At 41.9% G+C, this 14,375-nt stretch overlaps 1 pseudogene across 1 annotated transcript in view; it reads left to right on the top strand.

Annotated features, from left to right (window-relative positions):
- Window positions 1-325: 325 nt before the first annotated feature.
- The window catches only part of LOC307062487 (O-acyltransferase like protein-like), a 59,221-nt pseudogene continuing 45,171 nt past the window's right edge, over window positions 326-14,375 (top strand). The window contains exon 1 of the transcript in view: window positions 326-479. The product of the transcript in view is annotated as an O-acyltransferase like protein-like (transcript). The remainder of the gene's footprint in view (window positions 480-14,375) is intronic.

Raw genomic sequence — 14,375 nt, forward strand, 5'->3', positions numbered from 1 at the left:
GACATCTAACTAGAGAAAATTTAGCTTTATCCATGTTAGCTGGAAATGTTAATCTGCATAACTAAAGGAAGCCAGGTGGTCAGCGGCCCTCACATCCACAGCACGATTTTGCTCAACAATAACAAGTTGTATACAAATCCGTTTCCATGGTTTGTTCATTGCAGCCGCTTTGCAGGTGGCGGAGGAGACGCAGCTTGTCTCTGCATGTTAAGGGGTGAGAATGTCACATTTCCCCACAACACGTTATAGACTAGTGTTTCATACATATGAGGCTCTTTGTCTAAGAGGGGAGTTTTATCCTGACAGGTTAAGATCCTGACCAAAGATGGTCCTGACCTTACTATTTTGTCTTCTCTCTTTTCAGTTTCAATTGCCTTTTGTTTTTCCTGCAAGAAACATTTCTCTCAAGTGCCTGCAGGACACTGATGAATTCCTTTCTGATCTGAGTTCAGTGGAACCCAAAGAATATGCTCAAAGAAGTAAGTAGGTTTTTCCTAACCGGTTGGGTAGGTGAACACAGGGCAGACAGGTTTGGGCTGGGGGCTAGAAAAACTCCTGAGAATTAAACACCCAGAACCAAATAGGAGAGAGAAGATGATCCTCAATTTATAAATTGCTCCAGGAATCAAGGAGGGAGGAGGAATTTTTATTGCAGAAGGCAATAGAGGGCGTGGTATTTCTAGCCAGCAGGAATCTCGTGAGGACCAATCTCTTAATAAGACGAGGATTACTTGTAAACTGTATGATGCTGTTTACTATTCTGAAGTTGATAACATTTCACTGTCATAGGGGATGGCTTGGTTTATTTCTTTTTCTAGACATTTAGTCTGCTTTGGGTAAAGAATAGCTTCATTATTCAGGAAACAGGTCTTGCCCATTATAGGTCGGATAGTAAATTCTGAGGAGTATTCTGGTGAATGCATTGGCTCAAGCTGGAAGAAGTTCAATGGTAGCCGGACCTCTTTGCATGTGATATGGGTGGACATCAGGCTGCTGTAATTATTTTTGTTAGTTTCCCAAAACTATTTTCACAAATAAAGGGACATATATTGATATCTTCCTGACGGAAAGGGACAGGAAATCAGATTCAGTTTCAGTGGGATAACCTCTCTCGGAGAATGATTCATTGTTGATGCTGATGTAAATGACTAACAAGGAAAAATGTAAAAAGTCACTCTTTCCAAAGCCAGAAACACTATCATAGCAATTTCCGTTTCTGTTTTGTACACATGACTAGTTTATTTTGTATTGGAAAAACCTTGTAGCGTAATATACATTATAAAGAGAAAACAAGTTTTGATCTAATATTGAGTAACTCAAAATGGCACATGGTTTGAAGCAAGTGCCATTCTACACTGAATTATGTGTCCTGATAGTTAATGAAATGGTAGGGAGATTTGAATCCAATGGATTCAATAACCACCTTCAAGTTGTATTTTGGAATTGATTATGTTTTGCTACAACATTTGGTGATGTTTGACAGGGAACATTCTGACAAACCCAGGCCAAATAAGCTGGCCAAGAAAATCCAGAAGGGTGCAATGATTTCTGGTGATGCAGTGGTCGTACATATTGTCATCATTAGTCACAGGCTTGTTGATGCTTTATTTGTCTTATAAGTTACTCTAGTCATGTACCAATGATGTTTCATCTGTAGGCATCTGAAAATTGAAATTCTTTTTTTTTTTTTTAGTTAAAAAAATTTCCCTGTGTTGAATGGTCCAAGAAAGAATTGAATGATGTACATAAGTGGATAGATGACAATAACTTAATTTAATAGATGAATACTACTATCTAGTGTTTTAGCTGATTTTCTTTCTAATGCACCCCAAAAACACTTGACATCGTTGCTTTGACATTTTGCCTGAGATTTCTGAGCACAGAACATAGTTCTGACCTTTGTTCTCAGCATGGTTTTCCTGGCAGTCATGTGGATGCAAAAATATGAGTCGATATTTAGAGAGTACTTTTACATGGCAGGTACTGTCCCCAGCCCTAGGCAAAAGTTGTCTCACTTAGTCCTAATGCACCCCACCACCATGGGGAGGGTGTTATTATCACCTCTATTTTATAAATGAACCACGAAGTTGTAAAGTATCTTGCCGAAATAAGTGGTGCAGATAGGATTTCAACCCAGATCATCTGATCCCCGAGCCTGCATTTTCAATCACTGCCTAATGAGCAGCAGCCAGAGAAACAAGACAAAAAATCGTCATCAGCAAAAAAAGGAATGAAGCAGAGATACATGTATCAATATGGAGGGAATATACTGAAGTAACATCAAGAAAAAAAAGTTGTAGAAGGATATATATAGTATGTAAAGTTTAAAAAATGCAAATTAAGGTGTTCTCCTTCTTTGGGAGACCTATGTATGTAGTACAAATGGAAATGATAACCTCCAAATTCAGTTAGAGGTTGCCTTGCCGTGGGCATGGTGAGGGTGCGGTTGTCCTTGGGGACCCACCAGATCTCAAACGATGGGTCAGGCTGTGTTTTTTTAAGCTGGTGATTGAAACATAGGTGTTTCTTACTGTTTCTCTTTATGCCTTTTTAAGATATTAAATGTTGCCTAATAATGTTTCAAAACTCCATCCCCAATCCAAAGCACAGAGATGACAATAGGAGAACCTCTGAGGAATAAAGTGGAGAGAAAGTGTTCTTGAAATTCAGGCTGACATGCTTTTGCACAAGGGAATTGGCATCATTGCAGCTCAGGAGCAGGGAGAGAGCCTGATATTAGAGCCTGAGACAGACAGTCTGGCAGTGGGAGGGCGGATTAAGCAGCATAGAGCTTATGAGAAGGAAGCGTATAGTAATACAACTCCAAAGTGAAGTTCCTGTGGTTCCTTCCCGCCATCCTTCTCCATTCACTTTCACGCCCACCATCTTAACGGGAACAGAATCCATCAAACAGTATTTGTATGCTTTAATTTTCCCACGCTCTTGGGTCCCTGTCTGATTTTATCCTTTCTTTCACTGCTGAAGTCCTCAGGCCAGTGTTCTGGCCCCTTTGCTTCTTTTTTTTTGCGGTACGCAGGCCTCTCACTGGTGTGGCCTCTCCCGTTGTGGAGCACAGGCTCCGGACGCGCAGACTCAGCGGCCATGGCTCACGGGCCCAGCCGCTCCGCGGCATGTGGGATCTTCCCAGGCCGGGGCACGAACCCGTGTCCCCTGCATGGGCAGGCAGACTCTCAACCACTGCGCCACCAGGGAAGCCCTGGCCCCTCTGCTTCTGATTTTGTTTTTGTTTTGTTTTTACACTCCATAATCCACAGAAATCTACACTGAATCCCTTATTACATATAAAAATTGCAGCCTAAAAATCTCTGTAACCAAGTAGATACAACTTACATTATCAAGAAGAGAAAAATTAGATGAAAAACTATTGAGCATCTAGAAAATAAAATATTATGAACTAAAAATAATGCCTTTGAAAAATATTTAATGGTATGGAAGATAATCTTAGTATTTTATTAAGGAAAAAAATCAGGATACAAAACAATATGTATAATATAATACCTTTTTTGGAAAACATATAGAGATAACTGTGTGTATATGTGTGTATAGATATATATATATATTTATACAGAAACGTATATTTATAGAGACAGAGAGAGAGAGAGGTGCTATGTCTCTTTTGTAGAGAGAGATTGTCTATCTTGTTTTCCTTTGCAAACTCAAAACCTAGCACGGTGCCTGGAACTCAGAGTGTGTATTAGGTGTATACCACATCAATCACATATATATAAATGAATGATTAATAAAAGACTATGAAAACACTCAAAAAAAATCTCTGGCATCCTCCCTCCTGATTAGTCATTTTTTTCTCTCAATTTCCTTCTCCTTGACCACTGTGGGATTCACTTCCTTCTTAAAACTCATCTGTTTCTAATTCAGGGATGGTCTTTTCTGATGGGGATCCTTCTTCTCTCTCCTGCCCTTTCTCTCTCCACCTGATCGCCTGTACCTTCCCACCTGTTCCTTTCCTCATCGCACATTTCTTGTAAACAAATCACATTTTAGAGACAAGGTGTTGGCCCACAGACATCCTGATGCCTGGGCTCTCATCCTGTTTAGGCCGATAGTCAGCTGTGCAGTTGGCCCTACCCAAGCCATGTCACTTTGCTGAACAAGTTTCCTCACCTATGAAGTGGAGAGGCTGTGTTTCTCCAAGTCTGAAAATCTACAGCAGCTTAAAACATGTTCTAATTCCTGCACCCACCAATCTGCTCCAGCCGGGGTTAAATGTTCAATCTGGTTGTCCAACACAGTGACTTTTAAGGGTTGAATCACATAAATTAACAATTGAGTAAATTATGTTAAGAGCAAAAGGAATGAATACACCAGGTTCACCACTTCCTAACTGCCGTATGCACTTGACCATCATCTGTACTCTTGAACTGAGTCTGTGTGGTAGAAATGTATTGCTGTGCTACTGCACATCATCCTTTAAGCTCAAGTTCAGGGATGTCAGGCTGGGAGCTTGAAGTCAGCGGTGGTAGAAGTATATCCACCACACAAGTCAGCAATCGCTGTAGGTCAGGGCTTGATGTTTTGTTGACTGTCTAGGCTTCAGAAGTTGATGGAGAAAATGTTACAAATTAAAATAAAACTTATATGTGTGTTATGTCTACAGCCTTTGCATTATAAACAGCACCCAAAAACTGTTATTCAGCAAAAGCATTGCTCACATCATGGACAAATGAGTGAAGTTCTGACATATATCTTTCTGGCTTCACATCCGTATTACTCATTAAGGAGGACAAAAATATCACCCAACATTTATGTGGGGATGACACTCACTGGTGTCATAGGTAAAATCATAGGTTGGCTACAGATATGAGAGTTTGGCAAAAATTAGTGAACGCATTCTGTGAGAATCAGTTGGCTATATATGGAATTTATAACAAGGAATATTATTGATTTAATTATTATTTGTAATCTGTGCGTGTTATGGGCTGAATTGTGTTCCTCCCAAATTCATATGTTGAGGACTTAACCCCAGTACTTCAGAATGTGACTGTACTTGGAGATGGGGTCTTTAAGGAGATAATTAATGTGAACTGAGGTCATTGGGATGGGCCTAATCTAATATGACTGGTGCTTTTATAAGAAGAGGAGATTAGGACACAGACACACCCAGAGGGAAGGCCAAGTGAAGGTGCAGAGAAGGTGGCTGTCTACAAGCCAAGGAGAGAGGCCTCAGTAGAAACCAACCCTAACAACACCTTGATCTTGGACTGTTAGACTCCATGACTGTGAGGAAATATATTTCTGTTGTTTAAGCCACCCAGTCTGTGGTATTTTGTAATGGTAGCCTGAGCAAAGTAATACACTATGCTCTACATCCTTTATATCAGTATAATGTATGGTGTATGTGTGTGTGTATATATATATATTTTTTCCCTCATTTTGGGGAGAGAGCAGATTATTAAACATTTATCTTCACTGCCCAGCCCCACCCCACTGCTAGCAAAACCTCTAGGAGCTGGACTTCTTTTTTTTTTTGGCTGCGTTGGATCTTCGTTGCTACGCATGGGCTTTCTCTAGTTGCAGCGAATGGGGGCTACTCTTTGTTGTGGTGCGCGGGCTTCTCATTGCGGTGGCTTCTATTGTTGCAGAGCATAGGCTCTAGGCATGTGGGCTTCAGTAGTTGTGGCATGTGGGCTCAGTAGTTGCAGTGCATGGGCTCTAGGGCATATGGGCTTCAGTAGTTGTGGTGCACGGGCTCAGTAGTTGTGGCTCGTGGGTTCTAGAGCGCAGGCTCAGTAGTTGTGGCACGTGGGCTTAGTTGCTCTGTGGCATGTGGGATCTTCCCCGACCAGGGCTTGAACCCGTGTCCCCTGCATTGGCAGGTGGATTCTTAAGCACTGCACCACAAGGGAAGTCCCTAGGAGCTGGACTTAAGAATCTGAATTTTAAGGAAGCTTCTTACCTGATTCTGATCATTGTGATAGTTAGCTGAAATTAGGGATGTCAGTTTTACTGGTAATTACTGGTGAAAACATACGTCAAACAAGATTCCAAAAGTAGACAAAAAACCCAACCCCCTGTATTAGTTTGCTAGGGCTGCTGTAACAAAGTACCACAGACTGAGGGGCTTAAACAAGGGAAATTTATTTTCTCACAGCTCTGGAGGCTGGAAATTCAAGATCAAGATGCTGATAGGGTTGGTTTCCTCTGTGACCTCTCTCCTTGGCTTGCAGATGGCCAATGACCGCCTTCTCCCTGGTGTCTCTCTGTGTGTCCAAATATCCTTTTACACAGACACCAGTCAGATTGGATCAGGGCCCACTCTAACAGCCTCATTTTAACCTAAACACCCCTTTTTGGGACTTCCCTGGTGGTCCAGTGGGTAAGACTCCAAGCTCCCAATGCAGGGGGCCTGGGTTTGATCCCTGGTTGGGGAACTAGATCCCTCATGCATGCCGCAGCTAAGAGTCCGCATGCCACAACTAAGGAGTCCACATGCCACAACTAAGAAGCCCGCATGTCGCAACTAAAAGGATCCTGCATGCTGCAACTAAGACCTGGTGCAGCCAAAAAATATATATATATATTAACCTACTCACCTCCTTTTAAAGGCCCTATCTCCAAATGTAGTCACATTCTGAGGTACTAAGGTTTAGGGCTTCAACATATGAATATCGGGATGGGGGGAGGTGTGTGTGTGGAACACAGTTCAGCCCATACACCCTGTAAAAGCCCATTTTGGATTTCTAACCTCTAGAACTATACGATAAATAATGGATGTTGTTTTAAGCCACAGAGTTACAACAATCAAAGTTACATTTTTTTACAGCAGCCATAGGAAACTCATACAGACTTGCAGGAAGCTCACTTTGATTAGTGTGGCCACACATCCCGGTGACCCCATTTCTTACAGTTTTTCCTACCCCTTTGTTCTATCACCACTTTTGGTTCTCCACTCCCAACATCTACTTGTTTTCCTTGCTATGTTTTTAATATTGGACTCCAGTATAAAATGGTGAATTTATTTAGTAAATATGTGATCCTTATTAAGTATATGTAGAGGTAGAAGTATATCTATATATCCATATATCCTTTTCAGTTACTCTAATCTGGGAACTTACTGCCTTTGGCTTTATCATATGTGTTCTAGAATAATGATTTCACGTCTCTTGTCTGAATACCTTGTCTTGTTCCATCTTTTCTCTGGAGGAGGGGCACCTGGAAACTAAGAAGGGTTTATGCCCTCCTATGTTGGCAGTTGGTATAAATGTATATAATTTAAAAAGCAGATGACCAGACCACACAATAGAAAAATGATTGAAAGGGGGCTCTGAAGCCATGTTGTGTGTCTTTGGTCCCATCAGGCGTCCGATCGGTTATTTCTTCAGGTCTTTCCATGGCCCACTGTGTTCTCCAATTTCCACCCTCCTGGGATCCTGTCTCTCCATAAACTTGTCATACCTTTCCCGAGCACATGGCTGCTGCTTCTCTCTAGGCTTGTAGCTTCCCCAGCCACACTTCACAAGCTAGTTAGTAGCATCCTTGGCTTGGATTAGAATCCCCACTCTGAGAGTGTTGCAGGTTGAACTGTGTCCTCCAAAAAGATATGTTGAATCCCAAACCCCTGGTACCATGGATTTGTGATCCTATTTGGAAATAAGCTCTTTATAGATGTAATCAAGTTAAGATGAGGTCATGCTGGATTTGGAAGAGTCCTAACCCAGTGACTGGTGTCCTTATGAGGGAACTACACACGCAGACACAGAGACACACAGGGAGAATTGATGCGTAACGACTGAGGCAGAGATTGAAGTGATGTGTCTAGAAGCCAAGAAATGCCAAGGACTGCCCACATGATTTCAGACTTCTAGTCTCCAGAACTGTGGGACAAAAAATTTCTGTTGTTTCAAGCCACCCAGTTGGTGGAAATTTGTTAAGACAGCCCTAGGAAACAAATACAGGGAGCTATGGCTTCCTAAAACCACCATCCAGAAGAAAAAAGCATGTGTTTATTATCTGAGACAAAAATAAAAAAGCAAAACAAGCAGTCTCAGGTAGGTCCTGGAATTCATTTTCCTTGAGATGTACCAGGCCCACCCATGGTCATTTCATCAAGTCCAAGCAGACCCATTTGTAGCACTGTCTGCAGCGGAGGCCTTTCAGAGGGAATCTATTTATATGGAATTAAAACTTTGCTTAGCATATTGAGGGCTTGATGGTTTCACATGATGTCTGCATTTTCCTGTACTTTGTTCCTGGGGTGGGTGCGGGGGGTGCGTGGGTGGGGGGGAGGTGGGTGGAGAGAGGCTTCGGGTTCCCAAGCAGCCTGCAGGGTTTTTCATTTCCTGTTTTCTCTAATCTCCTCACAGCCTTGAAATCTTCCCCAAGCAGCTACTTTTGCTATGAAACTTTTTTAACCCTTCGAGTCCCTTCTCCCTGGTCCTCATCCCTCAGCCCACCCTGATGGCTGGGTTGCCGAACTTCCTACTCTGATCACTTACTCCCTTGGTTTCATCGTTTATCTCTTGAGGTGATTATTTCATGTCTCCTATCTGTGTGTCTCATCCTCTCTCCTGGAAGCCAAGGCCTGTGGTTACTCTCCTGGCATAGGAGGTAATCCATAGGTGGCACTCACTGGGCGAGCCAATCACTGGCCCCAGCCCTGCCTTTGTTCTCTGGTCATCAGTGGACGACTGACCATCTACATGATTTGCGTTCTCAGAATGTCGCCTCTTTTCCCATCTGGCTGCCAGTCTAGAGGGCATTTTTTTACTCAAGCCCAGCCTCTCCACTGGTGCTGGAGCTAGGGGCAGAAAAGATGCTGAAACCAAGAAAATCTCAGAATAGAGAAAGGGTGACACAAGGAGCTTCACTGAAATTTCTGGGTTAGCTGGATTTCAAACATCCATGTTGTGGTAGGCTGAAACATAGATCCCCAAAGATATCTCATTCTAATCCCTGGGACCTGTGAATATTACCTTATACGGAAACAAGAGCTATGCAGATAAGTTTAAGTTAAAGATTTTTTTTTTTTTTTTTGCGATACGCGGGCATCTCACTGTTGTGGCCTCTCCCGTTGCGGAGCACAGGCTCCGGACGCGCAGGCTCAGCAGCCATGGCTCACGGGCCCAGCCGCTCCGCGGCACGCAGGATCCTCCTGGACCGGGGCACGAACCCGTGTCCCCTGCATCGGCAAGGGGACTCTCAACCACTGCACCACCAGGGAAGCCCCATATTTTAAAATTTAAGACCATTGACCAAGGTCTCTCTTTCCTTCATTTAAACCCAGAAATTAATCAATTCTTCATTTTAATATCCGCATATCGTTGCCAAGAAAGAAAATGTGTCTGCTAATTCGCTCAGCAGAATTGAAACAAATTGTTTTTAATCTTTTGGAAATGAAAACTTGGAACAACTGCCATGCAATTTGAAGTAACAGGTGGGCTTAATCATTAGTTTATTCTATCCTTCCCTCCCGTGACAATCACAATGTATTTAGATTTGGACAGGGCCCATGGCCTGGCACCTCAGGTTCTTGACAGAAACTAATTAAGGATAAGGCAGGAAAAGAACAACCTGTCCATTCGATTTCATAACCAGAAAGGAAGCAAATGCAACTGAAAATCTGCACAGCATACAAAATAACCTCAGGTAGAAAACCATAAATCCAATCCATTTACAAAGCAAAACACCAATTGGAAAGAGAACTAAAGTTTAATCTTCTCAAGTGAAGAATTAGGTATCTCTCTACATTTGTCCTTCAGGGATTTATCCAAGGGTCAAGAAAGGCTCTTATAGTTCCAGATCCTTAAACTTTAGGCTATCAAGTTTGGGATACTCAGTGATGGAGAAGGGAATTTGGAAATCATGCAGTCTATTTATAATAAATACATCCAGTTTTGTTTCTGACACAGAGAGGACCTTACAATACATTTGTGGAGCTGGATTTGGGGCACTTGCACTTATTTTTTTCAAAGTTTAATTCAATTAGCTCAGCAAATGTTTATTGACCTCCTCCTCTGAAATATCCACTGATGAAGACACAGCCCCTCCCTCACAGGGGAGACAGGCCAACAGCTACAGGCCTTCTAGTCTGATACACTAAGCTAGAGTCTGGGCTGCTTCCTGGGCAGACCATCTTTCAGCCCAGACTCAAAGGATGATTCAGCATTTGCCAGGCAGACAGGAAGGAGGGACATTCCAGGCAGAAAGACAGACAAGTGCGGGCCTGGTGCGTTCTGTATCATGGAGCAGAGGAAATGGGCGTGGGTGTGGGACGATGAAACTAGAGGCAGGTCTGGTCACGAATGGCCTTTTAAACCGAGCTTGGAGTCTGGAATTAAGCTGAAAGAGCACAGCAGTCAAGGCTAGCCGCACATAGCATCTCCTGGGAACATTTGAAAAACAATTAATGCCCAAGCCTCACCCCTGACGGATTAAGTCATTCTTTGTGAGGGTGGAGCCTGGGCTTTAGTATTTTTAAAAAATTGCCCCAGGTCATTCTAAGGTCTGCCCAGGATTGAAAATCCCCTCTCTAGATAAGAGATCTGCAAAAGTTTCCTCTAAAGAACCAGATAGTAAATATTTTCAGTTTTGTGGGCCTTACAGCCTCTGTTGCAACTACTCAACCTTGCCTGTATTAATAAAGCAGCATTGACAATAGGTAAACAAATGAGATGGCTATATTCCAATAAAACTACTTACAAAAATAGCAGGGCCATAGTTTGCCAACTCCTACTCTAGAGGATGGAATATCTTTGAAGAATTTTTCAAAATATTGATTTTAAAATTCTGTTCATATTTTATTGTTTATACACTATATTTGTTAAATATGTGATTCTATTCTCATTGTAAAAGAATGGAAACAGGGCTTTCCTGGTGGCGCAGTGGTTGAGAGTCCACCTGCCAATGCAGGGGACACGGGTTTGTGCCCTGGTCTGGGAAGATCCCACATGCCGCGGAGCGGCTGGGCCCGTGAGCCATGGCCGCTGAGGCTGCGCGTCCGGAGCCTGTGCTCCACAACGGGAGAGGCCACAACGGTGAGAGGCCCGCATACCGCAAAAAGAAAAAAAAAAAAAAAAGATTGGAAACAATACAGACAAAGCTCAAGTCTTTTTTGTTCACTCATTCAATTCTTAGTCCCCTTCCTGGATAACAGCTGTTTAGCAATAGGTGTGTATCCTTCTAGAACTTTCTCCTTGCATTTTTGTTCATCTATATCTACCAGAAAGATATTGTTTTGTTTTGTAAAATTGAAAAATATATTTATTGTTCTTCATCTTTTTTTTTCCATGTTATAGTGTCTTGGAGCATTTCCCACAGCAGCAAATATAGATCTACCTCATTTTAGTTGTTGCACATGAAAGTACTGTAGCTCATTTAACTTTTTCCTGCTGAACGATTTGAAACTACTGACATTAAACTGTTTTTGTCCCCAAAAACGGATCTTTCATGTGGTTCCACCTAACAGTTTGTGTCCATTTTTCTGCTTTTACAAGCATTAATGCCACAAGCATCTGGCAATTCTGTGCTCATATGTGTTTCCCTGGAGCAGATTCTGAGATGTGGAATTGCTGGGCCACTGGGGATACGGTTAGAAAGGAGCCTTCGGTTAAACCACAGACATCAACCCTGACAACCTTCAGCAAAAAGGGGAGTTTCTCGGCAGACGCCGGGCGGCTCACAGAAGGGAGAGTAAGGCCTGCTGGGCTTGAAACCAGTCACTGGACCAGCGAGGTCCAAACAGCCTCCACAGCGGCGCACATGCTACAGCCTCTGAGGAAACCACCTGTGGATGAATGAAGCCCAAGCTTCTCTTCAGGCCTTGGCTCACTCCACACTAGTCCTGGGACCTCATGTCACAGGGACAGGAGGGCAGAGCAGGAGCGGCCTCCAGGGATCCCATCAGCTTCCGTAATGAGAGGACACAGCACCTTGGTATTTTTTCAAGACTCCATGCAGTTGGAAAGTGGCAATTTTCCAAAAGAAAATTTAGTTGCTATTAGGAAGGAGATTAGCTCCCAGGAGGCCAGATTGAGAGAACGATTTCTTCATATTCTTACCAACATTCAATTTTATCAACCTTCTAACTCTTACCAATCAGATGGCTAGAAAAAATTGGAGTCTAATTGTGGTTTCTTGGTGAGACTGAACAACTTTCTCATATTTATTGGTCACTTGGATTTCCTTCTCCAAGAGTTGCCTGTTCATATCCTTAGCAGGTTTTAAATCAGTTTCTTTGACTTTTTAAAAATTACCGACTTGTATTTGCTTTTGGTTTTTTTTTCTTTTGGCCACGCCGCACAGCTTGTGGGATCTTAGTTCCCCAACCAGAGATCGAACCTGGGCCCACAGCAGTAAAAGTGCCAAGTCTTAAACACTGGGCCGCTAGAGAAGTCCCCCCATATTACTGATTTGTAAATCAACCATACTCCAACATAAATGCAAAAAAATAATGAAAAAAATAAAAATAAAAATTACTGATTTGTAAGGGCTTTTTATATGATCAGAATACAATTCTTTATCCGAGTTATTAATACAGTAAATATGACCTCTCCCTTAAGAGTTACGTTTTAACTTTGTTCCTGGTGCCTTGGAAGCGTTGTAAGGAGAGGAGGGATGTGGTCAATCTTGTGACTCAGGCAGTTTAGCTTAAAAGATGATCGCTGGCTACAAGTCACTGTGGATACCAGCTCTAAGGTTCTGGGTGTGGTCAGAGCCAAGGAGGGTCACATTCACAGGAGGGAAAAGGGGAAAGTAAGTTTCGCTTATCACAGCAATAACCTGGAATACTTAGAAGCATAAAAAAGAGGCCAGTGATAACAGACACCCACTGGATGAGCCCAAGTGGCCAGAGCAGCAGAACTTGCCAGAAGAGGAGAGGGTTCATGGTGAAAGTCAGTTTACCATGGGCAGCTCAGCAGGGGCCATTTGCCCAATTATGGCCAGGATGTTTTCAAAATAACATATTACTTTCTTAAAAAGCACTCATGTAAGCAAAATGCAATTCCTTCAACCTGATTTCTACATTACACTTGGGAACTCAATTATTAGTAAAGACAGAGACAGAAATGCAAGAGGAGCTGTATAATTTGCCCAGCTGTATTTGGGGTTTTCTCCCCACTCACTCTAAGGAAGATCATTATCTTTAGCTATATATAAGAACCGACATACCAAACTGACAAACAAAAACAGGGTCTTTTTGTGTATTTTAGAGGGCAAGAAGTTAGGGGTACAGATTAAAATGGGTTTGAACACACAGCTCTGATCCTTATTAGCTGCTTTGAATACTCAGCTCAGATTCTTGCTAGCGATTAAAAAGAGGTAGATTTGTATTGCTGTGTATATTACTTATCATCTCTGTGCTTTGGTTTTCTTACTTGTTCTATCATTTAACAATGATGTGACCCTGGGCGAGTGACTTGACTTCCCTATGCCTCAGAAATTAACATTGGTACGTGTGTGTGTGTATAGTTCTATGTCATTTTAGCACATGTGTAGATTTGTGTAACTCATACCACAATCAAAACCATAACTATCCATCACCACATCCCTCTTGTTACTGCTTTATAGACGTATGCAGCCCCTTCCCTCCACCATCACTAACCCTTGGCAAACAGTTATAATTACAGTTGTTCCAGAAAATAAACTCACGTTATACATTTGACTATAACTTTGATTCCAAAACTAGAAAAGGAAAAAAAAAATAGTGGTCTAAAGATTAGAAAGAAAGAAATAAGAAGGTAGAACTATTAAGAAAGTTCAGCAAATTCTCTGGATACCAGAACAAATTACAAAAATCGATAGCATTTTTCTACACCAGCAGCAATCAGTTGGAAAATATAATTGAAAGTAAAACACTGAGGAAAATAGCCAACTCTACACTACCTAGGAATTGTTTATGTAATCTGTCTTAAGATTATCAAGGAAAAACATAAAGTTATAAATAAGGACACAAAAGAAGACTTTAGTAAATTGCATGACATCCAATGATACCTTGATACAACAATGATGTCAATTTCCCCATATAACCTATAAATTTGAAGCAATTTCAATCAGTATTCTAGTTGGATGTTTTGAGGAACTCAATAAACTTTTTCTGGGATTTTCTGCAATTTCTAAAAATTTTCTGAAATTTTCTGAATATGAATTTTCTGAAAGTTTCTGGATATGAATTTTCTGAAATTTGAATGATTAACAGTCCACAAATATTAACTGGCTCAACTTTGAAAAGATGACTAAAGGCTGAATACTTAATATACCTCAAATCCGTAATAATAAAAACCATATGGTTCTGGTATTAGAATCAGACTGGCTTCGTAGGCATGTGACCTTTGCAGTCACACTGCGCCCCACACATAAAAGGGCCCCATGCTTCCTTTAGCGTGATTTGGTGTCACCAT

This window comes from Hyperoodon ampullatus (genome assembly GCF_949752795.1).
Source record: "Hyperoodon ampullatus genome assembly, chromosome: 13".
In the NCBI taxonomy this organism is placed as follows: Eukaryota; Metazoa; Chordata; class Mammalia; order Artiodactyla; family Ziphiidae; genus Hyperoodon; species Hyperoodon ampullatus.